This window comes from Cervus canadensis, chromosome 7, assembly GCF_019320065.1.
Source record: "Cervus canadensis isolate Bull #8, Minnesota chromosome 7, ASM1932006v1, whole genome shotgun sequence".
Taxonomy (NCBI): Eukaryota; Metazoa; Chordata; class Mammalia; order Artiodactyla; family Cervidae; genus Cervus; species Cervus canadensis.
In genome coordinates, this window is record NC_057392.1 from 66,018,506 (window position 1) to 66,042,809 (window position 24,304).

The window sequence follows — 24,304 nt, forward strand, 5'->3', positions numbered from 1 at the left end:
ACTGATAAATGTAACGATGGTTTATGGCTTTTTTAGGTTAGAAGTTGACTTACAGTAATTAACAAGTTCGTATGCTTTAATAGCGCTGGAGATATATCAATTCCAAAGGTAATATATTTTTATAGCTCTGTTGAAATTTAACCTAGCAAACACTACATCAGTTTACAATTTTACTTCAACATTCCTCTGTAGCTACTTTATCTTTCTGCTGATTTCTTCATAAAAATGTTGTTAGGTAATACTTTATCAAGTGCTAACTAGGACTTTGCTGGAGGATGTTATCCCTTTAGCTATTATACTTATACTGGTATTATCCTCATTTTGTAGGTGGTGAAATTGTAGCCATCTGAACTAACTTGTCCAAATTCAAGCAGCTAGGAAGGAGCTACAGTTGGGATTTAAGTTCATGTGCTTTCTCTTTAAAGTATATATTTTCTTTACCATAAGGAATTTGGCCTTTCTCATTTGCCAAGATTTTTATTAATTATACTCTCTCTCTCCACATGTGAACAACAAGCAAATCCCTAATCTTTTCATGCAACACACGAGGCATTAATTGCAGTCCTCTGTGTACAAATGCTTGCTATGGCCTTTAGCCTTCCCCCCAACAAAATAGTTATGGAGAGCTAGTCAATGCAAACACATTGAACTATGGTGTACTTCAATTTGGGTCTCAAGAACTTTTTGTGTAGTGGGAACAAGCATCTTATTAATCATCAAAGGATTTCTAACAGCTTGAGATCACATGTTCTGCTTAATAGAACTAAGTTTGTGGTGAGACAGTATGTCTTTGAATGGTGAAGGAATTGTTTCTAACTTAAATCTCATTTGAAATGACAATTACAAAACCTAAGAACAAGGCGGATGGTCCAGAAAGGCATTAACAGTTGTTATGGGAGTGGCTCCTGGAATTCAGTTTGGTAGCTCAGAGGTAATCAGGACTACTGTACAACTGATTGATCAGTTATCATGATATTTGTAGCTAACTGAAAAGTCCTGTATATTCTCAGATGGGTTTATTGAAAATACCAGTATAAGGGAACATTTCATGTAAAGATAGGCTCAGTAAAGAACAGAAATGGTATGGACCTAAAAGAAGCAGAAGACATTAAGAAGAGGTGGCAAGAATACACAGAAGAACTATACAAAAAAGATTTTCATGACCCAGATAGTCACGACGGTGTGATCACTCACCTAGAGCCAGACATCCTGGAATGTGAAGTCAAGTGGGCCTTAGGAAGCATCACTATGAACAAAGCTAGGGGAGGGGATGGGATTCCAGTTGAGTGATTTCAAATCCTAAAAGATGATGCTGTGAAAGTATTGCGCTCAATATGTTAGCAAATTTGGAAAACTCAGCAGTGGCCACAGGACTGGAAAAGGTCAGCATTCATTTCAATCCCAAAGAAAGGCAATGCCAAAGAATGCTCAAGCTACTTTACAATTGCACTCATCACACATACTAGTAAAGTAATGCTCAAAATTCTCCAAGCCAGGCTTCAACAGTACATGAACTGTGAACTTGGCAGATGTTCAAGCTGGTTTTAGAAAAGGCAGAGGAACCAGAAATCAAATTGCCAGCATCTGTTGGATCATCAAAAAAGCAAGAGAGTTCCAGAAAAACATCTATTTCTGCTTTATTGACTATGCCAAAGCCTTTGACTGTGTGGATCACAATAAACTGTGGAAAATTCTGAAAGAGATGGGAATACCAGACCACCTGACCTGCCTCTTGAGAAATCTGTATGCAGGTCAAGAAGCAACAGTTAGAACTGGAAATGGAAAAACAGACCGGTTCCAAATAGGAAAAGGAGTACGTCAAGGCTGTATATTGTCACCCTGCTTATTCAACTTATATGCAGAGTACGTCATGAGAAACGCTGGGCTGGAGGAAGCACAAGCTGGAATCATGATTGCTGGAGAAAAAAAATCAATAACCTCAAATAAGCAGATGACACCAACCTTATAGAAGAAAGTGAAGAACTAAAGAGCATCTCGATGAAAGTGAAAGAGGACAGTGAAAAAGTTGGCTTAAAACTCAACATTCAGAAAACTAAGATCATGGTATCTGGTCCCATAACTTCATGGCAGATAGATGGGGAAACAGTGGCAGACTTTATTTGGGGGGGCTCCAAAATCACTGCAGATGGTGACTGCAGCAGTGAAATTAAAAGACTCTTGCTCCTTGAAAGAAAAGTTATGACCAACCTAGACAGCATATTAAAAAGCAGAGACATTACTTTGCCAACAGAGGTCTGACTAGTCAAGGCTATGGTTTTTCCAGTAGTCATGTAATGGATGTGAGAGTTGGACTATAAAGAAAGTTGAGTGCTGAAGAATTGATGCTTTTGAACTGTGGTATTGGGGAAGACTCTTGAGAGTCCCTTGTCCTGAAAGGAGATCCAACCAGTCCATCCTAAAGAAAATCAGTCCTAAATATTAATTGAAAGGACTGATGCTGAAGGTGAAACTCCAATACTTTGACCACTTGATGCAAAGAACTGACTCATTTGAAAAGACCCTAATGCTAGAAAAGATTGAGGGCAGGAGGAGAAGTGGACGACAGAGGATGAGATGGTTGGATGGCATGACCGACTCAATGGACATGAGTTTGAGTAAACTCCAGGAGTTGGTGATGGACAGGGAGGCCTGGTGTGCTGCAGTCAATGGGGTCACAAAGATTCGGACATGACTGAGCCACTGACCTGTTACTGAAAATTCCTGTGTTTGTTTTCGAGTAAACTTCAGGTGATTGGGACCAGTCAGTGCCCAGGAGTGTCTGGCAACCTTAAAGGATTAAGATCTCTGCAAATGTAGGATTAAAGTCTCCCTGTGCCAGGAGAGAACTGTTTTTCACAGAGAGTATAGTTTTGGAAGTTTTGCTTTCTATATTACACTGATGGAGAAAGAAGAGAATTAAAGAGAAATGGATGAGGTCACAACATACTGACCTTGGTACTCTAAGCTGACCAGTTCTAAGAATATTCATTATATGTGGTGCCATAAGAGGTGGTTCAGATTTGAGATGTGGTCTGACTCACCTTACAAGATTTAAGTTTATCACTTTGACCTGAATTCCTCTCTTGTTCTGAAGCAGAGGAGGATAAAAAGACAATTCCCCAAAGGGGTTTTCACAATTGTCTAAAGGTCAAGCATTCACAGTCTGTCTTACTGAGCAAGGTTATAGGAATCTCATATCAATAAAAGGAGTTCAGAGTAGGTTTCACCAGGGTCAGGACCAGAGCAGTGTGTGTTTGGAGGGCAGTTATGGCCATGTGTGTGTGTGCTAAGTTGCTTCAGTCATGTCTGACTCTGCAATGCTATGGACTCTAGCCCACCAGGCTCCTTTCTGTCCATGGGACTCTCCAGGCAAGGATACTGGAGTTGGTTGCCATGCCCTCCTCCAGGGGATCTTCCTGACCCAAGGGTTGAACCCCAGGCTCTTCCATCTCCTGCGTTGGCAGGTGGATTCTTTACCACTAGTGCCACCTGGGAAGCCCAGTTATGCCTATGAGCATCCTTATATTTCTGGTAACATGTGAGTTAAAACACTGTGTAGACGTATGAGGAAGAAACAGCTGAATTGAGCTTGCCTTTCTTGCTATCAAAGTAATTCAGTTTGCAAATTATATGAAATAAACTTTGCTTCGGCTGCATCCTTATGATTATGGTATATGCTAAATTCTAAATGCTTCCCATTTGAGTTCAAAACTTAGACTTGTGTATCTTAAGTGTCACTCAAGAGTTAAGCCATTTTCTTCTTTTTAGATAAACATTATTTGTCTTTTAAAGAAATAGTTCAGAAACACATTGATTTAAACATTTTTCCCCCTTTTTAGAATGCTAACACATCTTGTTGTTGCTGTTGCTTAATTGCTGAGTGGTTTGGGGCTCTTTTGTGAGATCCACAGCCCCCCAGGCTCCTCACTCCATGGGATTTTCCAGGCAAGAATACTGAAGTGGATTGCCGTATCCTTTTCCTGGGGGGTCTTCCTGACCCAAGGATCGAACCCATGCCTCCTGCATTGACAGATGGATTCTTTACTGCTTAGCCACCAGGGAAGCCCCCCAAAACATTGATTTCTAAAATTCCTGACCATGCAAGAGAATTTTTTCAATATTCTTAATCAGCATTATTTATTTGGATACCACTTTTTGTTTTGTGGTGAATCATTGATGAATTAACGCACCCTTTGGAGGTATATCCACTCTACCACATCAAAGGCACAGGGATTGCACCCAAGTTCTCATAATCAGCACTCTGGCTTTCTGAGTTTATTTTTGAGCTGGAAAAAGATATTCATATTTCATTAACTACTAAGACTGTCATGTGTTTCTGCATTTCAAAGAGAAACTGTTATCGTGTTTTGTTCTCAGTGACCGAAGCGTTCAAACCTTTTGGGTGTATTCGTGTGTAATGTGCCATTATCTCAAAAGCTTCAGGCCTGGTGGGACATTGAGCTGAAACTGGACATTTGTTTCCACTCTGCTTATTCTTGTATAACACATGTGCACAGAGTTGGAAAAAAAGAGTGGTATATGTTTAATGTGGGCGCTGAAGAATTCTTAGTTTTTCAGTTTAAAACAAAGGGAAAGGGATCCCAAATGGAAGACCACACATTCAAGATGACAGGAAAATATTTCCATTTTAAAATCTCCCCAGAGATCACATAGCAGGAACCAGAGAACAGATTTTCATTATTGGAAAACACTTTACTTGTGGTTTATAAATCTTTCTCTTAAATTTTTTTTTTTACCCATTGTCCAAATATGAGAAGGAAGTAATTTGGCTTAGTAGGAATTCATTTCAGAAGATTTGAACTTAGTTGATTGCATACTCTGTGTGGGTAAATAGTGGGATATAGTTTCTATTAATCTTTTATGAAAATGTATCCACATAAAAGCAGAAGAATGGCAACTTTTCTTGGTATTCATCATTTTGTGCTTGGACCCACATGTTAAGTGGGATATAAACACTTTTAGAGATAATGATAAGGGAATATTAAGCTCTCATATTAGGAGTGGTTGAGAGAACTGAGATAGATTAGAGAAGATATGATTGCTATCTTCAACTGTGTTAAGAATTGTCACAGAGAAGAGGGATTAAACTCATTATGTATCGCCCTCCAGAAGATGAGAGCTTGGAGAAATAAGTAGAAGCCATAGGAAGTTAAGTTTCAGCTCAATAGAAGCAAAAATATTGAGTCCAAATTACCTAAGGAAGGAAGGCTGCCTCTGTAGGGTTTGTGTACTGGATCAGTGGACAAGTGTATAAGGATTTGCATTCACTTGCAAGGGCTGCTCTACAATGGCATGGAGTATTGAATGAGTAGTTGGAATGAGTGTGCTACTTTGATTCTGTAATATATTGCTTTAGTCAATATTTGTATGACAAGTTTAACTAAAATTTGAGTCAGATTGTTTTTTCTTAAATAACAACAACCTATGATATTCTTGGATACTTTACTTCATTTGCTGCAAAAGGAATAAACCCATAATGCAGTGTAGACTACAGAAGATATATCTGCACCTTTATGCTAAGGGTAGAATCCTTGAACATAACAAGTAGATAAAACTTTTGGAATCATTGAGTTCAGCCTGTTAATTGTACAAATGAGAAAATTGAGGCTTAAAGGTGTGGTGTGACTGGCAAAAAGTTTACAGAATTAAATGTGGGGTTGGCGCAGAAAAGAAGAGTTCATATTCCTACTTAGATCCTTTTATACTGCAAGAATTGAAAAGGATGTGTGCTCTGTGCTGGAATGCTACCAGCAGTCGCAAGAATAAAGTTACTAAAAAAGCTGAATTCTTTTGAACCCTGACTCTGTGTGTGTGTGTGGTTTTATGTGTGTAAGCTTGCTTACTGATGAACTTGAGCTGTTTTACCTCAGGTTTTTTTCTCCAATTGCTGTAACTGGTGCTAAGATCTTTGCCCCATTCTTTATATTTAGTAGGTCCTTAATTCTGGAAACTCTTAGAGCTCCATTAAACAACACTTTTTATAGCTTTCTGATTCAAATGTGGCCAAATATGAGGATAGTGTTTTAATATGCAGGGAGGTGGAATTTCTTTGTCGAGTCTTATTATGGATGTCAATATGACTCTCCAGGTATCTGCCACACCCTAAATTTCCAAACACACATACACACACAAATAATATTTTATAAGGATAGGTATCCAACTGCATGGAAAAGTTATTTGAATATGTATTATTACCAAAGAAGGAAGGCTAAAGTTGTATCCTGTCAAAGGCATATTGAGTTATGACCAAAACACACCAGAATTCTACAACTCTGTCAAATGGAATTTTGCGGCTGATTAGACCAAATATTAGTTTACATACCTGTTTTTTTTTTTTTTTTTTTTTGCTTTGTGCTTTGTTAGTGAAGTGTATATATAGCTAGAAGAGGTGATCATATTCATCAACAAAATTGAAGAAAATTTAACTGTTGCAATGGATTCACACAAATATCTCAGTAAGTGGGAAATCTGCTGGTTTTATTTCCTCTCTTGGTAGTTATGAGACTAAACCACTACCAAGGTTTCCCTCTTTTGTATACTTCTCTGTGTATGGCTTAGTTTTCAGAGTAGGTTAGAACCATTTTATTTTTTAATATCTGCAACTTAATACCTGCCAAATATTGACCATTCAGTGGGCTCATTCCTGCTTTAATTGGCCACTTGCTTCTTTTATTCTGAGAAAACAAGAGACCAATTGCACCTGCATTAAGCCTAATGGAAATTCAGAAAAGGAATATTTTAACAGTTCTGTTTTGGTGTGTGGTTCATCCTTCACAGGAATAAAGCAGTGACATTGTCACACTGCAATGTGTAACAATATATTTGTGATTATTTTGCTTGTTTTTTAAATGTAAATTTTGTTGTAAAATGCAAGGTGATTTGACTCCAGTAACTCAGTGAATTTGTTCTTTGAATTTAAAAGGCATAATCAAAAGACTTTTCTCTAGGTTGATAATGCAAACTCATTGATGTGCAAGCTTAACCTTGAATATGTGGAAAAATAAGGAAACAAGTATAAAGCAATTAGTTTACATACACAAGAGAAAGGAAGAGCTGGTGCAATAAAGAGTGTGATTTTGATCCTAGGAAAAATATTACAGATAAAGGTTGAATAATCTTATTTGGATTATTATGTGTGTGTGTGTGTATTCTTTTTTTCTGGCTATGTAGGTTAGATTAAAATACAGTACATTTTAGTCAGAACCCTGAAATTTTTCCCTCTGATATATTTATTAATCAAAAGGAGAATGTAGTTTAGATTGATTAAGTCCAAGAAGCATGATCATTTTACAGAGAGATAAAGAGATATAAGTCATTTGGGGTAGATGGGGGTTGTCATCATATTGGCAAGTATATTTTGTTTGCTAAAGAGACGAGATTGTGTTACATTGTTCCATCTGAATTATTTTTATACCTCTCATTGTCTAAAAGAGAAAGTCCATTTTGCTAATTTGTCAATCAAGATCCCTCATTCTCTGGCTACTGCCCAATTCTCCAATATTCTCTTTCATCAATACTTCCTGTGGGTATTATAATCCAGGAGTGAAAAGCTGTTTGTACACATCTAGCTATTCTTCGATTCTGTGCCTTTGAGTGATGCTGAAACAAGCCAAGGAATGCCAAGGATTTTCAGGAGTTACCGCAAGTTCCAAAATCACTGTGAATGGTGACTGCAGCCATGAAATTAAAAGATGTTTGCTCTTTGAAAGAAAATATATGACAAACCTAGGCAGAATACTAAAAAGCAGATACATCACTTTGATGACAAAGGTCTATATATTCAAAGTTATGGGTTTTCCATTAGTTATGTATGGATGTGAGAGTTGGACCATAAAGAATGCTGAGTGCTGAAGAACTGATGCTTTTGAACTGTGGTGGGAATTAAGGAAGAGGAAGTAGATAAACACCCAAGAGTTCCTGCTTTTTACATCTTGTCTGAAATTCTTCTTCCCAACTGCACAGGTTTATCATATTCTACCTTTTACATAATTTCATATGATGTTTTCACCAAATGTTGCTCCACTTTCTCTTGAGAGTCCCCTGGACAGCAAAGAGATCAAACCTGTCCATCTTAAAGGAAATCAACACAGAAAATTCATTGAAGAACTGATGCTGAAACTCCAATATTTTGGCCACTTGATGTGAAGAGCTGACTCATTGGAAAAGACCCTGATGCAGGAAAATATTGAGGGCAGGAGAAGAATGGGATGACAGAGGATGAGATGGTTGGATAGCATCACCGACTCAATGGACATGAGTTTGAGTCAACTCCGGGATTTGGTGATGGCCAGGGAGGCCTGGCGTGCTGCAGTCCATGGGGTTACAAAGAGTCGGACACGACTGAGAGATTGAACTGGACTGATGTAGGGATGTGTCTGAAACCACATCTACAGTGGCTGCCCAGCTCCGTTTTGATTTTTGATAATATGTCATCAAACCCAAAAAAGACAAAGCCACTAATGACACAGGGATTTCATGAATGACATTTTGAACTACCCAACCAAATTAAGAATCCTGAACAACTTAAGAGCTTGTTGAAGAACTTAAAGCATATCACAACCCCACTCTTGGTTTTTGCCTTGATGCCTTATTTTACTGGCAAAGTTCTGGATTTAGTTTTTCCACAAGGCCTTAATGCAATGGTCATATCTTTGATTTGATAGGAAATAATGTTATCTTTCAAACTCAAAATTAGTTGGCTTTATATGTCTTCTAAATTTGGCTAAAATTTACCTGTTTCCTTATTGCATCTGTCTCTTGAAATTTTTTTGTCAAAAGAAGCTGGTAAAAAAAAAATTAGAGGTAGCAAATGAAAACCCAAGAGTTCATGACTTTTACATCCTGTCTGAAGTTCCTCTCCCCAACTCTGCAGGTTTATCATATAGTCTACCCTTTACCTAATCTCATATGATGTTTTCACCAAATGTTATTCCAGTATATAGCATAGGTTGTCACTTTACTTTTTCAGTTTTTTTTTTTTACCACATTTCTCACCATTTTTCTAGCCTCCTATAATTGTTTCCTTGCTTACAGTTACCTGGTCCAAAATCCAGTGCTTCATATTTTAGATTTTTTGTTACAGCAGGAACACATTCTGGTCAATGTATACACTGGTTCACTTTTGCCTCAATAATGTTATTTAACAAACCACTCCATGACTTGGTGACTTAAAACACAATCATGTATACTTGTGGGATATCTGGGAAATCTGCTGGTAAACTTTATTTTTTACTTCAAGACAAGTTGAGTACAAGTCTGGTGTCTCTCCTTCTTGTATCAGTGGGCCACCCAGGATTTATCCTTTTCATGGGAAAAGATAGCAGTGTGAGATATCATGTTCAACTTCTGTTATATTTGAAGACTCTGTTGGAAAATGTCTGGTAATAACTTTTGGAAAACAGTTATGTATGGCCTGTTTAAGAATATTTTTCTTCAAAGAGATTCTAATGTTGCTTCTAATCATATGGTTGGTGTCCAATCAGGAAGTGCTCTAAATTAGATCTTTGTCTTGAGGTGTCTTGAATTACTTGGATAGTAGGAGTGAAGGTCCAAAGCTAAATGAGTAATAATAAAAAACTTATGGGAAAGACATTTTCTTTCTGCCCACAACAAAGGCCAGGACACGTATCGCCTCCATCTTACATTGCAACATGGTTTTTTTTTTTTTTTCTTTTTCTAATGCAGAATTGAATATTGCTTCATAAAATTTTTGAGTGATTTCTCCCTCTTCCTTTCTAGTTCATAATTCTTGTCACCTCACACTTCTAGAACCAGTAATTAAGCTCTATTTTACCTTTCCAGTTATATAATCAGTTATAATTGCCTAATTTTAGTTGATATACATTACAATACCTTGACAGCATGTTTTATATTGATTTGTTTACCAATTCCCAATGCAATTTTAAACTTCTGTATTGGGAAAATAAATTCTGAGTTTGACTTATAGCAGGAATTTCCTGGAAGTTGGTATCTCAAAGGAAGTTTGGAAAATTGGGTTACAATTGACTTCATATTAAAGGTTGCCCATTTTCTTCCCAGGGAAAATCAGGTAAATTATTCTCAAAAATGTAGAGTCTAAAAAAAAAAATGTAGAGTCTAAAAATCCTTATCTGAGTCTATTTGCAAATATCTCTAAGGCTATTTTAATAGTATTCCAGGATATTAAAAAAAAAAAAAATCCCTGAATCTGGTAACTTTAAAACAAACTTATTTTAGATGCCAAATGAATTAAATACTTTCTCTACTTTTAGTAGAACTGTTTCCTTTTTATTTGCATTATATCATTTCCTTAGGAAAAAGATTCAAAAGCTCCTATGTTTATAGCTAAGCTAAATATATCTCTATTTAAAAAGCATCTTTTCTCATAATGTAACCTTAGTTTGGGTTAATGGAATCATACTTTCAGAGGAATCTGAATAAAGATTAGAGAAGCATTTTATGAGCTAAGTTTGGAAGTGTTTCATGTAATCAGTTCTAGCTGAGTTATGGTAATTTTTGCTTGATTTCTTATTGAATTTTGTGCTTCTTAAAAGTAAACATAATACTCAAGGATCTTAATAGATATCTATTGGTCTTTGTAAAATGTGTAGACAAATTAGGAAAGATACTCTAAATGTCTCATCTCTAAAGGTCTGACTAGGTTCTATAGTGGCATGAAAGTGAAAGTCACTCAGTCGTGTCTGACTCTTTGCAACCCCATGGATTATACAGTCCATGGAATTCTCCAGGCCAGAATACTGGAGTGGGTAACCTTTTCCTTCTCCAGAGGATCTTCCCAACCCAGGGATTAAACCCAGGTCTCCCACCTTACAGGCGGATTCTTTACCCTCTGAGCCATAAGGTAAGACCTGTAGTGGCATAGTAGAAAAAAAAAATCACATCTGTTCCTTTATATAGTAGCATTATATTTAATCATTAACCCACTGCAAGATGGGGAATAAGATTCCTTATATTATTTTGAGCAGGTAAATTTGGTATTCAAATGCTGAAGTTCAGTTCTCTCCATCATATATACAAAACTGACCCTTTGAATATTTAAAGGTTTTAAAAATTATTATTATTTTAACTATTTATATTAAAATACACTTTTTCAGGTTTAAAGGTTGCTTTTGTTATTTTACTTAAAGCTTATTTTGATTATTTTAACTATTTGTATTAAAATAAACTTTTTTGGATTTTGGCAATGAGTTAAATGGGAAGATTTAGACAAAAACGAACAAATGTATTGAGCTTAATTGTACTGACCTTCACTTTTGTATCAGCAAGTTTTATAAAATAGGACATTTGAGGATAATGTGACTATGCTATATGAATCATTAACAAAAATTAGTGGCAATGCTCCTGATAACTATTTGTGGTCATATTCACAAAAGAGAAATACATGGTTATTTAAAAACACAAGCATCTCTTAATCTAAAGTAGTAATTCTACTAAGTGACCTAAATAATAATCCCAATGGTACATATATTCTCCTAATTGGGAAAGGAGTACGTCAAGGATGAATATTGCCACCCTGCTTATTTAACTTATATGCAGAGCACATCACATGAGATGCTGGGCTGGATGAAGCACAAGCAGGAATCAAGACTGCCAGGAGAAATATCAATAACCTTAGATATGCAGATGACACCACCCTTATGGAAGAAAGTGAAAAAAAACTAAAGAGCCTCTTGATGAAAGTGAAGGAGGAGAGTGAAAAAGTTGGCTTAAAACTCAACATTCAAACAACTAAGACCATGCTATCTGGTCCCATCACTTCATAGCAAATAGATGAGGAAACAGTGGAAACAGTGTCAGACTTTATTTTTCGGGGCTCCAAAATCACTGCAGATGGTGACTGCAGCCATGAAATTAAAAGATGCTTACTCCTTGGAAAGAAAGTTATGACCAACCTAGATAGCATATTAAAAAGCAGAGATGTTACTTTGCCAACAAAGGTCTGTCTGGTCAAGGCTATGGTTTTTCCAGTGGTCATGTATGGATGTGAGAGTTGGACTGTGAAGAAAGCTGAGCGCTAAAAAATTGATGCTTTTGAACTGCGGTGTTGGAGAAGACTCTTGGGAGTCCATTGAACTGCAAGGAGATCCAACCAGTCCATCCTAAAGGAGATCAGTCCTGGGTGTTCATTGGAAGGACTGATGCTGAAGCTGAAACTCCAATACTTTGGCCACCTCATGCGAAGAATTGACTCATTTGAAAAGACCCTGATCCTGGGAAAGATTGAGGGCAGGAGGAGAAGGGGGTGACAGAGGATGAGATGGCTGGATGGCATCACCGACTCGATGGACATGAGTTTGAATAAACTCTGGGAGTTGGTGATGGACAGGGAGGCCTGACTTGCTGCAATTCATGGGGTTGCAAAGAGTCGGACATGACTGAGCAACTGAACTGAACTGAACAGATTATAAAATAAAATTAAAATCTTCTATTTACGATAGTATGAAAACCATCTCCTTAAAGGTATGTGAGACTTGTGCATTGAAACCTGTAAAATATTATTGAGAGAATAAATAAATTTATTTAGATAAATAAATATAACGTTTACCTTGCTAAGGATTGAATGACTCAATATTATACAGATGACAGTGCTACCAAAATTCAGCTGTAGTCCTGATACAGTGCCAGAGTAAATTCCAGAAGATTTTCTTTCTTTGAGAGTTTGAGTTAATATGCATATATATCAAAATTGACAAGTAGATGTTAAAATTTATTATAAATTCAAAGGACATAAAGAGCCAAAACTATACTAAAAAAGAACAAATCAGAGATTTGTATTGGTAAATTCTTGAAACATCATAAAAGAATGAAATTAAGATGCTGCGATACCAGTACAAGGATGAACAAATAATGAAATAGAGATTGTATGTAAATATTCACTTGATGGATAGCAAAGTGCCACTGCTCTTCAGTTGGAAAAGAAGGTTTTTTTCCAGTAAGTAATGTTGAATCAATTGGCTAATCATATGGGAACCACTGAAACTTAATCTACTAAACTTAATGTCTACACAAAACTCAATCACAAGTGGTTTATATATATGAATGCATAAAGTAAATAAGAACGTTTCCATAAAATGTATAGAGGAATATTTTTGGAGCTTCAGAGTAGGTATAACTTTTTTACATAGTACACAAAAAAAGCACTGATCATTATGAGAAAGGGTAGATAAATTGGATTTAATTAAAAGTAGAAACTTCTGTTTACTAAAAGACACCATTAAGACAATAAAAATGCAAGCCACACACTAGGAAAACATATTGGATATATAGAATTCACAAAGGAATTCCATAGAGAATGCAGAGAGCATCTATAAGTCAATTTAAAAGGACAAAAACCCAAAAGTGAGCAAAAATCTTTGAATCACTTCAGTTCAGTCACTAGGTCGTGTCCAAATCTTTGCAACCCCATGAACTGCAGCACGCCAGGCCTCCCTGTATATTACCAACACGCAGAGTTTACTCAAACTCGTGATATTGAGTTGGTGATGACATTCAACCATCTCATCCTCTGTCGTCCCCTTCTCCCATTTTCAGTATGTCCCAGCATCAGTGTCTTTTCAAATGGGTCAGCTCTTCGCATCAGGTGGCCAGAGATTGGAGTTTCAGCTTCAGCATCAGTCCTTCCAATGAATATTCAGGACTGATTTCCTTTAGGATGGACTGGTTGGATCTCCTTGCAGTCCAAGGGACACTCAAGAGTCTTCTCCAACACCACAGTTCAAAAGCATCAATTCTTTGGCACTCAGCTTTCTTTATAGTCCAACTCTCACACCCACACATGACTAATGGAAAAACCATAGCCTTGACTAGGCAGACCTTTGTTGGCAAAGTAACATCTCTGCTTTTTTAATATGCTGTCTAAATTGATCATAACTTTCCTTCCAAGGCGTAAGCGTCTTTTAATTTCATGGCGGCAGTTACCATCTGCAGTGATTTTGGAGCCCCCAAAAATAAAGTCTGACACTGTTTCCACTGTTTCCTCATCTATTTGCCATGAAGTGATGGGACCAGATACCATGATCTTAGTTGTTTGAATGTTGAGTTTTAAGCCAACTTTTTACTCTCCTCTTTCACTATCATCAAGAGTCTCATTAGTTCTTCTTCACTTTCTGCCATAACGGTGGTGTCATCTGCATAACTGAGGTTATTGACATTTCTCCTGGCAATCTTGATTCCAGCCTGTGCTTCATCCAACCCAGCTTTTCTCATGATGTACGCTGCATATAAGTTAAATAAGCAGGTTGACAATATACAGCCTTGATGTATGCCTTTCCTGATTTGGAACCAGTCTGTTGTTCCATGTCCAGTTCTAACTGTTGCTTCTTGACCTGCATACAGATTTCTTAGGAGGCAGGTCAGGTGGTCTGGTATTCCTGTCTCTTTCAGAATTTACCACAGTTTATTGTGATCCACACAGTCAAAGACTTTGGCATAGTCAATAAAGCAGAAGTAGATGTTTTTCTGGAACTCTCTTGCTTTTTTGATGATCCATCGGATGTTGGCAATTTGATCTCTGGTTCCTCTGCCTTTTCTAAAACCAGCTTGAACATCTGGAAGTTCACAGTTCATATATCATTGAAATCTGGTTTGGAGAATTTTGAGCATTACTTTACTAGCGTGTGAGATGAGTGCAATTGTGCAGTAATTTGAGCATTCTTTGGCACTGCCTTTCTTTGGGATTGGAATGAAAACTGACCTTTTCCAGTCCTGTGGCCATTGCTGAGTTTTCCAAATTTGCTGGCTTATTGAGTGCATCACTTTCACAGCATGATTTTTTAGGATTTGAAATAGCTCAACTGGAATTCCATCACCTCCACTAGCTTTGTTCATAGTGATGCTTCCTAAGGCTCACTTGACTTCACATTCCAGGATGTCTGGCTCTAGGTGAGTGATCACACCATCATGATTATATGGGTTGTGAAGATCTTTTTTGTATAGTTCTTCTGTGTATTCTTGTCACCTCTTCTTAATCTTCTGCCTCTGTTAGGTCCATACCATTTTTGTCCTTTATTGAGCCCATCTTCACGTGAAATATTCCCTTGGTATCTCTAATTTTCTTGAGGAGATCTCTAGTCTTTTCCATTCTATTTTTTCCCTCTATTTCTTTATACTGATCACTGAGGAAGGCTTTCTTATCACTCTTTGCTGCTCTTTGGAACTCTGCATTCAAATGGGTATATTTTCCTTTTCTCCTTTGCTTTTCACTTCTCTTCTTTTCAGAGCTATTTGTAAGGCCTCCTCAGACAGCCATTTTGCTTTTTGCATTTCTTTTTCTTGAGGATGGTGTTGATCACTGTCTCCTATATGTTATGAACCTCTGTCCATAGTTCATCAGGCACTCTATCAGATCTAGTCCCTTAAATTTATTTCTCACTTCCACTGTCTAATCATAAGGGATTTGATTTAAGTTATACCTGAATGGTCTAGTGGTTTCCCCTTTCTTTAGTTTAAGTCTGAATTTGGCAATAAGGAGTTCATGATCTGAGCCACAGTCAGCTTTGGTCTTGTTTTTCCCTACTGTATAGGGTTTCTCCATCTTTGGCTTCAAGGAATATAATCAATCTGATTTCAGTATTTGACCATCTGGTGATGTGCATGTGTAGAGTCTTCTCTTGTGTTGTTGGAAGAGGGTGTTTGTATGACCAGTGTGTTCTCTTGGCAAAAATCTACTAACTTTGTCCTGCTTCATTCTGTACTCTAAGGCTAATTTTACCTGTTACTCCAGGTGTTTATTGACTTCCTACTTTTGCATTCCAGTCCCCTATAATGAAAAGACATTTTTTTTTTTTAGGTGTTAGTTTTAAAAGGTCTTGTAGGTCTTCATAAAACCATTCAACTTCAGCTTCTTCAGCATTACTGGTTGGGGCATAAAGTTGGATTACCATGATATTGAATGGTTTGCCTTGGAAATGAACAGAGATCATTCTGTTGTTTTTGAGATTTCATCCAAGTACTGCATTTCAGACTCTTTTGTTGAGTATGATGACTACTCCATTTCTTCTAAGGGATTCTTGAGTATTCACCCATTCCAGTCCATTTTAGTTCCCTGATTCCTAAAATGTTGACGTTCACTCTTCCCATCTCCTGTTTGACCACTTCCAATTTACCCTGATTCATGGACCTAACATTCCAGGTTCCTAAGCATTATTGCTCTTTTCAGCTTTGGACCTTGCTTCCATCACCAATCACATCAACAACTGGGTGTTCTTTTTGCTTTGGCTTCGTCACTTCATTCTTTTGGAGTTATTTCTCAACTGATCTCCAGTAGCATATTCAGCACCTACCTACTTGGGGAGTTCATATTTCAGTGTCCTATCTTTTTAGCTTTTCATACTGTTCAATTTAAAAAGAAAAAAACCCAAAAGTGAGCAGAAATCTTTGAATAGACAGTTCTAAATATTCCAGATGTTCAAATTGTCACTTCACATATAAAAAGCTGCTTTAATTTGTTAGTAATAAAGAAAATGCAAATTAAAACCACATTGCAACATGTATACATACTCAATATAATGGCCCAAATTAAAGAGCCTAACAGTATCAAATGCTCATAGGGCATTATATTTTTATGCATTATACATTATACCTTCTAGATTCTAGTTGGAATGTGAATTGGCAAAATCACTTTCAATTCAGTTCAGTTCAGTTACTCAGTTGTGTCCAAATCCTTGTGACCCCATGGACCTCAGCATGCCAGGCTTCCCTGTCCATCACCAACAAAATCAACTTAGAAAATTCTTTAGCAGTGTCTACCAAATCCAAATACTTTTACTCTATGATCAAGCAAATCTACTTTTATGTATCTGCCTAGGAAAACTAGTGCATATGTACAAAGGAAGATATGTATTAGTATATTGCTGGCAGTTTTATTCATAATAGTCTAAAAATAGAAGCCACCCAAATGAGCAACAAATGGACTTTACATTTCATGCAAAAATGGGCACAATAAAAGACAGAAATGGTATGGACATAACAGAAGCAGAAGATATTAAGAAAAGGTGGCAAGAATACACAGAAGAACTATACAAAATCATCCTAGTGACCCAGATAACCACGATGGTATGATCATTCACTTAGAGCCAGACATCCTGGAGTCTGAAGTCAAGTGGGCCTTAGGAAGCATCACTACAAACAAAGCTAGTGGAGGTGATGGAATTCCAGCTAAGCTGGATACTGTTAAAGTGCTGCACTTAATATGCCCCCAGATTTGGAAAACTCAGCAGTGGCCACAGGACTGGAAAAGGTCAGTTTTCATTCCAATCTCAAAGAAAGGCAATGCCAAAGAATGCTCAAACCACTGCACAATTGTACTCATCTCACATGCTAGCAAAGTAATGCTCAAAATTCTCCAAGCCAGGCTTCAAAAATATGTGAACGGTGAACTTCCAGATGTTCAAGCTGGTTTTAGAAAAGGCAGAGGAACCAGAGATCAAATTGCCAATATCTGTTGGATCACAGAAAAAGCAAGAGAGTTCCAGAAAAACATCTTCTGCTTTATTGACTACACCAGAACCTTGTGTGGATCACCACAAACTATGGAAAATTCTTCAAGAGATGGAAATACCAGATCACCATACCTACCTCCTGAGAAATCTGTATGTACTTCAAGAAGCAACAGTTAGTACTGGGCTTGGAACAACAGACTGGTTCCAAATCGGAAAAGGAGTACAACACAGCTGTATATTGTCACCCTTGTATATTGGCATGCTGCAGTCCATGGGGTCACAAAAAGTCAGTTACGACTGGGTGACTGAACAACAATTGTATGAATGCTGTAGGACAATATCTTTATTTGTTTTTTATATATTATTCATGTGAAAAGTATTATTAGTATAAGCCTATTACAGCTTGAGTACTATATAACTCATTGTGTTTGTTGGGTACCTAGGCTAACTTTGTTGGACTTAGGAACAAATTGGATTTATGAGTGCACTGTCAGAGCAGAACTCATTTATAATAGGGTACTTTTTGTACTCCCTTTTTGTGTCTTACATCTTGAGTTAAAAATAAAAATGATATTTGAGTGACTTTCTATTTTATTCAGAATAATCCAAATATTTCACTAGGATCCCAAAATTCCTACATAATCTAGTCTGTAGATATGTCTCTGACTTACCACTCTCCACCTAACTAGGAGAGAGTGTCTCTAGAGGCTGTGCACATGTGTGTGCTTCGTCTTGTCTGGCTGTTTGCAATCCCATGGATTGCAGCCCACCAGGCCCCTCTGTCCATGGAATTCTCCATGCAAGAATACTGGGGTAGGTAGCCAACCTTGGGCCAATTAAATTCTGTCTTTCAGAAGTTTGGAATTGGAACAAGCAAAGTAGACATTGAACTAGTGAATACAGGTATAGAAGCTACAAAACTGGCCTGAGGAAAGAGGAAAAACAGGGACAGGCACAGAAAGACCAATCAATTCCATAAATAAAATATAAAAGTGTGCCCTCACCTCCCAATAAACTATGAACATGGAGACATAGACTTTTGTTAATATAGAAAAGCTCTCAGGGTCCTACCTCTGAGGCAAAAGCAGTTCTCAAAGGAGGAGGAGACAGGAAACATGTATTACCCATATAATTAAAATTGATGGTGATGGTATTCTACATTTTCTGTTGTGACCTTTGTGTTCATATACGGATTCTCTCATTCACTTTTACCTTTGTACCTGTCTCAGGCGTGCTGATGTCCCCTAGAGGATCTTCTATTAGCGCAACTTCTTCATTTTAAGTCATAATGATCATTTACATTCTGATCAGATTGCTCCCCAATCTGTGAGAAAAGTCTTTTTTCTTTCTTTTGTATTTTATTTATATTTTTCTTTTTTATTTTAAATTGAAGTACATTTGATACAGTATCATGTTAATTCCAGGTGTATAGCACAGTGATTTAGTTACATATATATATGTGTATACATATATATTCTTTTTCTGATTCTTTTTCTTCATAGATTATTACAAATTTATCTATCCCCTTCCCCCTTTTGTAAACATGAATTTGTTTTCTATGTCTATGAGTCTCAGAAAAAACTTTTTTTTTCTAATTATTATGGTTATTTGGAAGCCGTATAAAGCTGAAGTATATAAGGATTCTTATTCTTGAGGTGGTCACAAGGTGGTGGACAGACAAGAAATCCTACAGTTGCAATTTATATGTAAGGTGAATGGAGATAACTCTGTTCTTATTGCCAAGTGCCATCTACCTAGGGGCACAGCAAAGCATGAAAAGTGCAACCAATTCGTCATGTATACATATACAGCAATATAACACAATTACATAACATAAATAAGCTGTTTCTGTATTTTTGTTTAACCGTAGTTGGTTTGCTTTTCATTTAAAGAGAAATATGTGATCTCTGTGTAGAAGTATAAGGCTTAACTTTGTAGATACACAGCACATGAAATAAATAGTATTTGTCTATAGTTTGTACTGTGTGAATGTGTACAGGTTTTTAATGACAAGGTATTTTAATGTTCAGTAGTGTTAATAGATAGTATTTTTATTAATTCTGTAACAAACATCAGAAAAGTTGTGTGCATAGGGCAAATAACATTTTTTTTTCTGACCTATTTGAGATTAACTTACCAACCTGATGCCCTATAACATTCCAATACTTAACGCTACAAAGAAGGACAGTATTTAATTGTATTTAGTAGCACATAGGAGGAGCCTGATGGGCTACTGTCCATGGGGTCACATAGACTGGACACAACTGACGTGACTTAGCACACACGGATAACATTTAGAATCAGTATTTTGTCTTACAAACAAGCACATTCTCTTATATAACTGTAACCATTAAATCCAGAAAGTTAGTTTTTGCCCTCAAGTACTCAGGTCTCATTCCAATTTTGCCTGTTTCCCTAATAATGTACTTTATAAATGACAAAGGAATCCAGTTCAGAATCAGTCATTGCATTTAGTTGTCAGTCTCACACTATCTGCAGCGGTTCTTCAATCTTACCTTGATTACATGGCTTCAACATTTTTGAGGATTAAAGTCTAGTTGTCTTGTGCAATAGCCCTCAATATGCAGTTGTCTGATGTTTCCTCGTATTTAAATTCAAGTTGTTCCTCATAGGCAGGAGTGTTACAGAAATAATGTTGTGTTTCTCTCATTGTATCCTATTTGGCGGCATATAGTTTCAAGTTGTTCCATTACTGATGGTGTTCACTTGAATCTCTTGTTTACAATCATATATGTCAGATAACTGAATTTTAAAGTTACTTCAGTTTATCTGTTTATTTTTGAAATTAAGTGCTTAGGAGGTTACTATGAATCAATGAAAATACCCCTTTCTTTTCAAACTGTTAATGAATTTATTTTTTTTATAACATGGATTCTCAGTTTCCATTTTTTTGTTTAATGGGTCATAATCCAACGATGTGTGTATGTGTCTTAGTTGCTCAGTTGTGTCTGACTTTGTGACCCCATGGACTGTAACCCTCCAGGTTCCTCTGTCCATGGAATTCTTCAGGCAAGAATACTAGAGAGGGTTGCCATTTCCTTCTGTAGGGGATAATCCACTGATATTTATCATTTATCCTGAATCTCAAATTATTTCTGGATGTGATCAATTTGAACTCATTTAAACTAGCTGTTCTCTCCTTTTTTACATGTTCCCATTGCTCTTTGAGCACTTTTTTCCTAAAATAAAAATATGTTTCAGGTGTACTTTCCCTGTCTCAAACCTGGAATAACCTATTTCTCCAAGGAGCTTTGATTATTTTCATTGCTCTTGTATATATTCGTTCTCCCATCACTGCCTTTACAAACTCCCTTCTGTGGATGCTGTCCTTGCCCAGCTCAGCCTCTGGATCTCCATTCCTGGATCTCCCCTCCCAGTTTTGTGGGGTCACTTATTCCCCTGCTCAACAGGCTCCTCTGACGTTGTCTGACTCTCACTCCCCAAGCCATGCTGCTCTTCCGCCGTGACACATCCTTACTCTGTATAGCCTCTGACATCCCACTCTGGACCATTGAGGCAACCCCTTTTTTTCCCCCATTATAGACATTTACCCTGCTTTAGCCGTTAAATAGCTTTAAAATTTAAATGCTCAGAATAGGAAGACTTCAAATTGTTCTATGTAGTATAAAAGTATACTATACTTTTAACTGATCAGTGAGAATTTTGTGGGCCTTTTAGGAGATAAGAATGCTCTGTTGGCACAGTGTAAGGGAAAAAGAAGCAGAAGACAGGATTCTTATTCTCAAGGAGCTTTTCAGGGTAATTGGAGAGACAAGACAACTCATTTTATCTTTAGAATAATTCTGTAAGGCAGAGATTAGTATCCTTATCTGAGCATAGCTATTAAGAATATGAACTTATTTTCTTTGAGGGGATAATTTCTCAGCAGTTTTGGAATACTATAAATGGAACTGAAGATTAAAAACTAATGTGAAAAATTGAGATGCTAAGCAAATTCTAGAAAGTCACAATGACAAATTACACTTCTTTTTCTCTGACTTTTTTCTCCATTTAGAACGAGTGAATAGCATAGATGATATCCTTTAGGGAAATAAAATCATATTAATTTACATCATTAAAATACTACTGGGAACCCAATAAACCAAGAAAAAACCTTCCAGCATAATAATTCCATAAACAGGCCAACTGTTTTCAAATTACAAATAGGGTATCAGACCACATTGATGCCTTTCTTTTGTGTATTAGAGAAATTTTTCTGATTATGAATGTTAAAAACTGGATATAGAATCTAAGATAAATCTCATGCATTTACAATTCGAATGGGCATGAGGGTAGGAAGAAAGAAATATGAATACAATGCTAACCTATCATATGAGAAAGGCAGCAAGTTGTGATTATGGTAGTTGGGTCTGTTCTGTTGCCTGTAACAAAAACAAACAAAAACCCTGAAACCACTTTGATAAACTGAGGAGTATACTGACTTATGTAACCAAGAATTACAGATGCAAAAATGTAAATGACTAGAAGCAGAACCTTCATTTCACTAGAGGTTTTTGTTTTTTCCTGGCCTCTCTGTATACTACCTTAATCATCTTCTACCACTAACCACTTTTCAACATATAATTATGGATGGATCACTGGAAGTACAGCTTCAGCTTTATATAGCTTCATTACCAGAGAAGAAGAGGCTTTTACCCTCAGCAATGCTTGGGAAAAATTCAGAGGAAGAACTATAGATGGGTAGAAATCTATCACATATTTGTAATCCAATTTCTGCCCCATAGGATTGGAGCAGAGATACTACATTTTCATGTGCTCATCTCTGGAGTGTGGGTAATAAATAGTATCACTAATTGAAGCTCCTGTTAGAACCAGTGATGAATGTGTAAGCGAAGTAGTTCCCCCTGGGAAGGCAGGATCGCCTAGACCTGAGTGCTGAGGGGTTACTGTGAGCTGGGAAGCCATGTTTATCCATATTTACTGTAATTTCTGAATGAGTCATTGCAAATTCAGTCTGAACAAAGGTAATCTAACTTGATGGGTAAGGCATCATCATTTGGTGACTTTAGGTAGCATAGTTCAGTTCAGTTCGGTAGCTCAGTCATGTCCGACTCTTTGCGAACCCATGAACTGCAGCATGCCAGGCCTCCCTGCCCATCACCAACTCCTGGAGTTTGCTCATACTCATGTCCATCGAGTCGATGATACCATCAAACCATCTCATCCTCTGTCATCCCCTTCTCTTCCTCCTGCCCTCAATCTTTCCCAGCATCAGGGTCTTTTCAAATGAGTCAGCTCTTCGCATGAGGTGGCCAAAGTATTGGAGTTTCAGCTTCAACATCAGTCCTTCCAATGAACACCCAGGACTGATCTCCTTTAGGATGGACTGGTTGGATCTCCTTGCAGTCCAAGGGTCTCTCAAGAGTCTTCTCCAACACCACAATTCAAAAGCATCAATTCTTCGGGGCTCAGCTTTCTTTATAGTCCAACTCTCACATCCATACATGACTACTGGAAAAACCATAGCCTTGACTAGATGGACCTTTGTTGGCATAGATACACAGCTATTCAGGGAATGAATTCACAGCACTTGGTGATTAGTCTGTTTGGAATACTTGTCCAGCTGGCAGCTGGGGGCATGGGTCAGCATACTGTTTACTCCATTGATATATATGTATAATGAAAAGTGCTAAATAGGAAAAATATATGAGATATAGGAAATCTATCAACTAAGTGATAAACTTAACAGACATAAAAAATAAATACAAAGATATATAATATCTAATGGAATGATAGTAACATGTGTCTAGTACCAGATGAGAAGGAATTAAAATATGAAAATAATAAAAATATAGGAAAATTGTAAAGTCCAACACCATAATGAAAGACGTTAGCTACAGTCTGTGTGGAATACTAGATGCAAATTGGAAAGGAGAATTAGGCAGTGGTGTGTCTTGAATCTGGGAGAGACTGATTAAGAGCGTCACCTGTGTCATCTATGTAGTGAGAAGTCACTTGGTAACTACAGCTTTGTGTCTTCTGCCCTTATCCAAATATTCAGTTTCCATGTGTAAATTTAGTGGGATTTTTAAATAAGAATCCCAGAGCAGCCATGATAAAATTGTTTTAGCAAACAATTGCAAATTACCTAAAGCCTCCCAGTTGGCTCAGTGGTAAAGAATCTGCATGCAATACCCGGATGGAGATGATCCCCTGGAGGAGGACATGGCAACCCACTCCAGTATTCTTGCCTGGAGAATCCCGTGGACAGAGAGGAGCCTGGCGGGCTACAGTCCCCAAGGTCACAAAGAGTCGGACACTACTGAAGCCCCAACTGAGCACATACATTAGCCCAAGCAAAGAAATAGAAGAAACAATAATGAAAGGAGAGATCAGAACTGAAAAGTACAACTAAAATAAAAAATCTTAGTAAATGATGTCAACAACAGAATGGAGAGAAGAGGGGGACAGTTAGCAAAGTCTGAGACAGAACAATAGAAGTTACTCAATCTGAAAAACAGAGAGGGAGTAGATAAAAAATAAATGAAGAAATTCAGAGACATGATGGACTATAACGAAAGAAGCAATATTCATGTCGTGAGAGTCCCAAAAGAGGAGGATAAAGAGTGCAGAGCTGAAAATGCAATAAAAAAAAAAATAACAGTTGAAAGATTTCCAAATGTGTGAAAAGGGAAAAACAAAAAGCAAACCTAAAGAAGTTACAAATTTATGTCTGAGCAAAACCCAAACTGAATAAATTCAAAAAAATCCATGCCAATACAAAATTATAATTACATTTCTGAAAACTAAAGACAAACAAAAATCTACTGAGCAACCACCAAAAAAAAAAAAAAAAAAAAAAA